Genomic DNA, 8,853 nt, shown 5'->3' on the forward strand with positions numbered 1-8,853 from the left:
AGTAGAGGGATGTAGTCCAAACGGGCCGTTCGATGTAGGCGACTTCTGTTAAATAAAATATCTCGCTTGGCATTGAACTTTGAGCTTTATAATTTTACAGATATTATTTATACTCTAACAACAACATTACACACTAACTAAAGTTTGAAACATGGGATCACGAAGAACGGGACCTTTAATATTCCGTCTTGCATTTTTGTCTATAAAAATGTTTCGAATGTAAGACAGGAACTTTAATTAAACATAGGCTAGGCATGTAAATGCAATTTGCCAGTCAACTTAAAAAGAATCCAGACTCATGTCTGTATGCCGACATGACTAATCAACAACGACTGTTACTGCATCTGTGACTAACCATAAAAGCACTGTAAATATTTCAGCTAATGGCCTAACAGAGACCAGAGAGTGTGATGTTCCCAAGAGGAAAAGTTTTATCACCAAGTTTCCAAGCTTTAAAAAAAAGACTCATTCCATTGACCTACAGAGAAAAATAGAACTTTGTCTTTTTGAATCTCACATGATAGTTAACATAAATCATCTTCCGTGAGGTCCAGTTCAGTGGGAATCACAATCGAAGTGCCTTACTGCCAAGCAAATGCAGCAGTGATCTCAATGGACAGCTGGCTTTAAACCAATCAAACTCAAAGCAACTGAAAAGAAATATGAAAACACATTGGGGACATTAGGATGATTGTATCTAAAGGAACGGTACTCCTAATACAACTATTAAAGTTAGGGCTGACGCCAACACAAAATAAAGCCTTGTCATGGTTTTCTCATCTATGCTCAGCAGTACAACGGAACAATAAAAAAGTGATCTAACATTTATGAGTGTGTGCAATATCTGCCAGTCCCATGCCAGATATTGTCCAGTCAAGGCCGAAGCTTTCAAACCCCTCTTAAAGAATGATGATAATCATACTCAATATCTGGCAAAATATTAAAGAATGTCTGCAAGATGCATGGTTTGATTTCTGATTTGATCTTAAAGGGAAAGTTCGCCTAAAAACAAAAGAAGAAACAAAAATTCACTCACCATCGTGTTGTTTCAAACCTGTATGACTATTCTGAGGAACACAAAATGTATTTTGAAGAACATTTCAACAGTTTTTTTTTCTTTTTCTTTCTTCTGTGGAAAACAATGGAAGATATTTGGAAAAAATGTCCATGTAATGAAAGTTATTAGGGTCCAGTGTTGATTTGGACCTTACTGACTGACATTTTTTTAAATATCTTCCTTTGTGCTCCACAGAAGAAAGTCAGTCAGAGATTTTTTGGGTGGAATTTTTACAGTGGCCTGAAAGGTTGGGACAATATTTTATCGAGACACATCCAAATTCTTTAGCTTAACAGTCTTTGAGGGGCCCGATTGAATGAAGAGCAAGCAGCAAATCTCTAGGCTTGTGTGGACTCAGAGAGGGGCCTCTCTAATAACCACTCATATACCAGACTGTGTGCCACAGCCCTTCCCTCTCAAAGCCACAGACCACTGCTATGGTGCATCTGGCAGACTGCTTATGGGCCTGGGGTGCAAGCTAATTGGCCACAGGAAGGCACAGAATATCCAATGATGTAGTGCATTTATTCCCAGTTGGACTGGCCCCTGCTGAAGGGCCAAAAGGTGACTTATAAGCACTCTGAAGCTGGCCTGAACAGTTGTTTCTACAGTAAGGAGAGTAAGGGGGGTCATCAAGGGCCCCTGAGACAACATCCTTTCCACTCTAACCCCATTCTATCAGACTTCCTTCCTCGAGCTACTTCAAAATGCCAAAGATCTTTATCAAGAATGCATGCGATACAACACACAGATTCAGGTAAACGACACAGCAATCAAAAAATACAATCACTTTTTTTTTTTGTCCCATTAACATGAATTTAAAGGTCTCATTGAGAACTTGAAACCGATGAATGTGTGAAGAACTGCGTGTAAAACAAATGAAAACTATGAACTATGAACAACTGCTTTTCCCACATGTCTTTTTGTACAGCTAGTGTGGTCTTGACCAGGCTTAACTTTAGCACTGAGGTCACCACCAAAATATACAGTCCAGAGACACAGCTGGAGAAGTGACAAAAGAACAGGATCTTTAGAACAAAAAAAGGCTGAAAAAACATTAACTGTGCGCAAATACAGCATGCTTGCCCAGTGCTTATCTGAATAGCTTGCAGACTGATGCAGAATCAATGGATATTGCAATATGTCAAGACGTCACCAGTGATATGGAGCATAAAGTTGTAATGAGGGAAGAATATTGGTACAATTAACTCTCGTGCTCATAACAGGACAATACACTTCATGCATGAATGAGGCAATTCTGAATAGAACATTTATTCTCCACACACATAAATTAGGGTGGGGGAAAAAAGAAAGAAAAATAGAGAGTCCAGGTATCTGGCGACAATATGTGAGAATGCAGTGTTTCTTATCGGAGATCCTAATCCAAAACCCATGTATCAAATTTAGAGCTGACAGAACTTATCCTCCCATTCCATGGATATTGAATACTAAAGCCAGTCACTTCCAAGCGAAAAGCCAATTCTAAGGCTCTTTTCCATTAATTAATCCACATTATTTGGAGTTATTCGTATGAGAATAAAAAAACATTAAAAAAAACATCAATCACTGTGGAACAGATTTAACCTCTTGAAATATACAATACCGCAAATGTAGGAGACAAATCATTCATAGATGTTTTTGGCTAAATGTTTATTTAAACTAAATGAAGCTGCAGTAAGGAATAATATAAGAATATTGGAATAAGTCCAATGCTGGAAAAACCCATTCAAAAAAAATATGGTGTGCAATTTGACCACATCCAGAATCCTGATATCATAATGAAGAAAAAAATTATAATAGAATATATATTTTTTAAAGGCTTCACTGCCTATAATGTTGCGACTCCCCAAAAATATAATATACATGAATTAACTGGAAATATACATAAATAGTATACTTTACTTTTTGGAAATAATACATACTACCATTAACTTGTTTTTTCAGCCCTTTAGAGCAAAGGCAAGCCCATGCTGCCAATTAAAACTGACTTAGCACAGCAGATGTTTTCCAACCAATAAACTTTCAAAAGTGCTAATCATGCATTGTGTCTGCTTCCTCTGCAGGTAGAATGAGCGTCAATTTAAATTAAAGACACAAAAAAAGTGCAGCAGAAGTGTAAAAATCATCTTGACTTTCACAAACTTTTTAGGCTTCAACAGCACAATTGTACTAATCACACAAAACCACAGTGCATCACAGAAATGCTAATCATGAGCTTGGCTGCCACTTCCAATTAGGAGCTTCCACAAAGATCAATCCTGACCCTCAACTCGACTTTATAAAACAGCCATAGTGTGTGAAACTTTATCTGATGCTAAGGACTGTCAGGAGACCGCATAAAAGTTCTGCGGTCACACAGACCTCAGAGTTGGCCGTAATTATCACGGTGGGGGGGTGAGGTACCTCAGGAGGGCTGTCAGATCGTAGGACAATAAGCTCTACTTCGAAGACCGCATTTTGGTTTCCTGCGGATCTGCTATGAAGGAGTTTGTATTTCACATTCAGAGATTAATCAATCATTTAGAAGGACCAGATTTTCTGTAGCCATTTAATTCTGTCAAGGCACATCCCTGAACTGTGTGAAACAGAAACATTTCAGTCAGAGCCTGCGTTCCAAAACTATCACAACCGATTACAGCTCATGAAAGAGAGAGGTCTGGGAACCAGGAAAAAAAAAAAGAGCGAGGGGATTTTAAAAGTGAGGTTAGGGGATGGGTGTGGACCACCAGAATGCTTGTAACAGGCAATGACTGTAGGTACACTGTCAATTCAGCATGCAAGCTAGAGAAGCTGTGTCTCTGCGAAAGCTCTTAGACAAAGAAAACCTGACCATAACATAAAAATAATACAAAATATTTTACCACAAATAAAAAAACACCAGTTTGATTTAGCAACCCTACGTGAATAAGTACCGCTCTTGAAACAAAAACAAGGATGTGGTTTTCGAACGTGAGCTTAGACAATTAGCAGCTTCTCACAATCAAAAAGCAAACAGGAGCACGTACACAAAACCCTATATGAAAATCCCTACCACTCTCTTTCTCAGTCTACGCGCAGCCTGCAAGCAGATGGGTCCGAGTCGTCTGAAAATGCGAGGTCACCATAGCAACCACTCACATACATTTGGTCTCTTTTCAGTGAGATGATATGCAGAAGGGGCAATAGTGCTTTTTCACCTTCCATCTGTCTGGCTAGCTGCCTCCATGTTTGGTGCACTAGCACTACCATGAGTGAAGCGAATTCCTTGAAAAGGAGGGAGGCTCGGTGGCTTACGGAGGTATTTCACAAAGCAATCCACCATCTGCTGACCACTGCCAGGTTGACAGTTGAAAGGGAGGGGGAGTCTGGCAGGTCTGACCTCCAGACCAAAACAAGATGTGTAATTAAATCAAGATGATGAAGGCCATCGACACACCTGTATACAGAAAGATCTCCATTATACACAAGCACTGCCAGTTTTCTGTGCTGTTTTGATCTTAAAGAAATAGCTCACCCAAAATGACAATTATGCCATTATTTATTAATGCTCCAGTTGTTTCAAACTTACCTGCTGTTATTTTTCAGTGAAACATTCAACAGGGATGCGCAATACTGTGTAATGGTACCATAATGATTATTGCCGATATTGGATATTTAATTGGTGCTCATTTTCGTTATTTTTACATTTAGATTACCTTTGCCGTCATCTAATGTTCACTTAAGAGTCTTTTGTAAATCATTAGCAAGTGTAAAATGATTTTTTTTTCATTATGTACATTATAATACTGTGATGCATAAATTCACTTGTAGCATTTAAAATGATTGACTTAAAAAATATATATTTTATTTTATTTAGACAAAAGAGCATGAAGAATATAAAATAGCAATTCATCTGTTAAGAACCAAGAATGACAAAGATATATATATATATAAAATGGTCCAAACAACATGTGTGTTGAATCCAGAGTAAAAGATTGAAATTTAAGTCACAATTTAGATTCAGTTGCTTGTTTACGAATCACTGATCCTGTTACAGCAGTTGTGGCCTTAACAACTCACTGGAGGGGGAATACTGTCATTGAATAATGACATAAATCTGTTCCTCACACAAAGCTATCATAGACCAGTAATATAAAAAATAGTAGAAAATACAACATGGACTATTTTTATGGTGCTTTTAAAGGCACAATATGTAACTTTTTTGCTTTAAAAATAGCAAAAATCACTATATCTATATCTATGTTATATATTTTTTTAGTTGTGTACTTACATTATCCCGACTGTTTCCAACAACTTTCAAACCAGGAGATATTTGTAATTTAATTCGAAGACACGTCCCTTTTCTTTATTTCCGTTTTGTCGCCGTCAATGGCGTCATATCCGCGTTGTCCCGTGTTTCCCCTCGTACTGCCATAGCAACCAGAGCTATGAACCAGAGCCGTCTGATAGTAACCAAAAAGCGACTGACATGGACCACTGTGTAGTTCGCAATGTCTATTTGTACGTTGTTGTTGTTTCGTTCAAACATTATGGACCATGGCAAGCAGACTTTGGATAAAAAAGGAGAACTAAAACGAGATTCAATATCAGCGCGGTGTTTTCGAGATGCCTAGAGCTCCCATAGACAGTAAAACGAGAGCTCCACGTCCGAGACTTTGACCGCTCCTACATGTACTTTATTAAACAGGTGAGCACATTTACATAAAACTAATCAATGTTATATAGTTCAACAATGATAAAATGTTAGAATATGATCTGTATGTTATTCTAATGTTGATCTAGTTTACTGCTAGTCTCATACAGACAAACTAACACATTAATTTGAACACATTCAAATGCAGTTTAGTGTGATAGTGTAATGTTAGACCAGGTGAAACAGCGCTGTGTTACCTCACAAGTTTAATTTGTCTAATAAACTGACCTGTGAGTAGTAATTCTGCGTGTAGTTCGGTAGAATAAAATGTCCATATTCCTTTTATATCCGCAGGACTCGCGTCGGTGTGGAGCTGATAGCTGTCTCTTAACAATCCCGACCTGCTTCATAACACAGTCATGATAAAAACATCGATGTATTTACTCATCCATAAACATTATTAGATCGGTCGGCTTGACGTTGACGACAAGATCCATAATTCTTAGCAAATGTTGCGTCATCAAACTACGCCTTTGTTTTTGTAAATAGGTTAGCGACCCCTAGTGGCGAAAAATTCCATACTGTACGTTTAAAGGGGAAGTTCGGTATTTTACACTTAAAGCCCTGTTTACAGATCGTTTCTGATGAAATAGAACGGTTAAGATCAAAATTTGGTCACATGCTGCTGTCCCGAGAATTTTAGGTTTATTTTGCTTTCCCCCACCTACACAATGGCAGCCTATGGGCACTGGAACAATCCTTCATAAAACGCATTAAACTTTCGTTTACAAAGACGTGAAACTCACCGAGTGGTCAGGGGTGTTCACTGATATGCTCACACAAAAATTGCTGCAAAAGATGCTTTCCAACTGGTCTTTTACCATTCGTTGTAAAACTGTGGACCTATTTTTCCAAACGTCTCACACCCGTAGATTCTTCCGTTGAGAGCTTGAATAATAGACACTCCAGCCCAGTTGGTGGCGATAATGCACCTTTGCCAATTGCAAGCAAACCACTGGCATTTAATTGAATACACAGAAGAAGCAGAAGAAGAAGCGGCGGAGTAATACCGTACCTCACACAGCCCATCCAATACAAGTCAATGGAGTTGGACAAAAACTACGATAAAACCTGTTGGAAAGCATCTTTTGCAGCGATTTTTTGTGTGAGCATATCAGTGAACACCCCTGACCACTCGGTGAGTTTCACGTCTTTGTAATCGAAAGTTTAATGTGTTTTATGAAGGATTGTTCCAGTGCCCATAGGCTGCCATTGTGTAGGTGAGGGGAAAGCGAAATAAACCTAAAATTCTCGGGACAGCAGCATGTGTCCAAATTTTAATCTTAACCGTTCTATTTCATCAGAAACGATCTGTAAACAGGGCTTTAAGTGTAAAATACCGAACTTGTCCTTTAAGTGTAAATTCTTAGAGCTTAACAGCTGTGATCACTAGAAACTGGCCTTGTGTGATAAATATCTGTTTAAAGATTTCCTAAAATATTAAATTATTTGTTTCAAAGAAGAAAGTAATGCAGGTTTGGAATGAATAAATAAAATAAAATGTTAATTTTCCGTAAACTACTCTGAAGAAAATCCGAAGACACAGGAAGACAGAGGGACATTTTATGCACCAAGCCCAACGTCCTTGGAACTGACCAACTATATTCAAACTCAATCTGGTCCTGACAACATAACTGGTCATTGCGATTGCAGTTGGGATGGTTGTGGTTAGGGTGGCCACAGGGCCAGGCTCAGTGTGGCCTTGACTGTTCCTCTTTTAATGCAGTGATGCAGAGGAGGAAGAAGAAATCACTATATCTGTGGGTGACCAGAGTGCTCCAGATGTGGGATTCAAGAACATTCCTTTAAAAAAAGTTAAAGAAAAAAAACATGAAGACAGAAACAAGAAAAAAAAAAAAAAAACGTGAAATTTCGGTCCCAACCATACAATAAATGCCATGTAATTTACAAATCATCATTTCGGGTGCATGTGTGTTGTTTTTAGGAAGCAAATCAATATTCTTGGATAACTATAAATTAGTCGGATAAACTCCTCTGACAGCTATTAGAGGATATATCACCAAAATGTATTTCTCTGTGGTCACAGATTTGCTATTTCGAGTGTGGAAAAAGTGAGCGCCGCTGTGGCTTTATTGAACTTTTGTGACCTCCAATTAACACTGTTTTTGTGTAGATGAAGCTCTGTTTTTTCCTTCTTCTTTTTTTTACCTGCCTCTTTTACAACTGGGCGTTAAAGGGGACAACCCAGCCCAGAGGAAAACAGATGTCATGGTCTTAAAAGCCCTATTTTCAACTGTCATTAGCCAGTTGGTGACAAAGTTATGTAGGCCTACTGTAAGTTTGACAGAGGGGGAGAGTTGGATTATAGGCCTTAATAAACTAAATAAATTATGTATTCTTTCTGAAAAGCATACAACAACAACCACACAAACATCTACATTTGAATGGCATTGATTCACTGGGTTGCATTTAAGTCTGTAACATGCCATACAACATGAATGAATGACTATGACTTGCAAAGGAAGTGGACTTTGTTCCACATAGTCCAACTGTAACTTATATTCAGTCCATTTTAAACTTATCACTCACTTTTTTTAGATCAAATAAACAATGCATATATAAAGTCTGATTCAAAAACAGTAATAAAAGACTAACGACGATGAAACTTTTCTACTTCACCCTCCATAACAGTTTTTTCACACAGGATCTATACTACATTTCCAACGACGTGACTCAACGTAACAAGATACTGTTTGTAACAGCAACACGTCGGCTTCAAGGTAAACAGCGTAGCAATTCACGGGTAAACTGTATATTTGGGAAGTTCAGCGTGTATACAACGACGTCTGCGTGCACATTTCTATCGTTGTTGTATGTCACTCGACACCGCTGTTCGGATAATTCACAACAATACATCTCGGATCATGCCATGAACCATTAGAACGTGGTCATACCTGAACAATATGAGGAAGAACATGCGAGGAAATCCTCCGGCGTGTTTTGCAGAATTCTGTTTTTCCACTACAATTCCCGAGTTCAAATCCACCGTGGATGTTCCAGCAGGAATTTTCCCACCGAAGGAAAGAGCAATGTGAGCGGAGGATGGAAGAAAGGGAGGGATAACAGAACAGAACGGAGGCGGCGCCTTTTCCGTCACCAAACT

General features: G+C 38.5%; 1 protein-coding gene across 1 annotated transcript in view; it reads right to left on the reverse strand.

The window, feature by feature from the left end:
- ccdc102a (coiled-coil domain containing 102A) overlaps positions 1-8,853 on the reverse strand; it is a 75,961-nt gene extending 67,108 nt beyond the window's left edge. Inside the window, exon 1 of the mRNA XM_081359053.1 lies at positions 8,645-8,853. The gene's annotated coding sequence lies outside the window, so the exon portion shown is untranslated. The remainder of the gene's footprint in view (positions 1-8,644) is intronic.

The sequence above is a fragment of the Scardinius erythrophthalmus genome, assembly GCF_964197995.2.
Source record: "Scardinius erythrophthalmus genome assembly, chromosome: 2".
Taxonomy (NCBI): Eukaryota; Metazoa; Chordata; class Actinopteri; order Cypriniformes; family Leuciscidae; genus Scardinius; species Scardinius erythrophthalmus.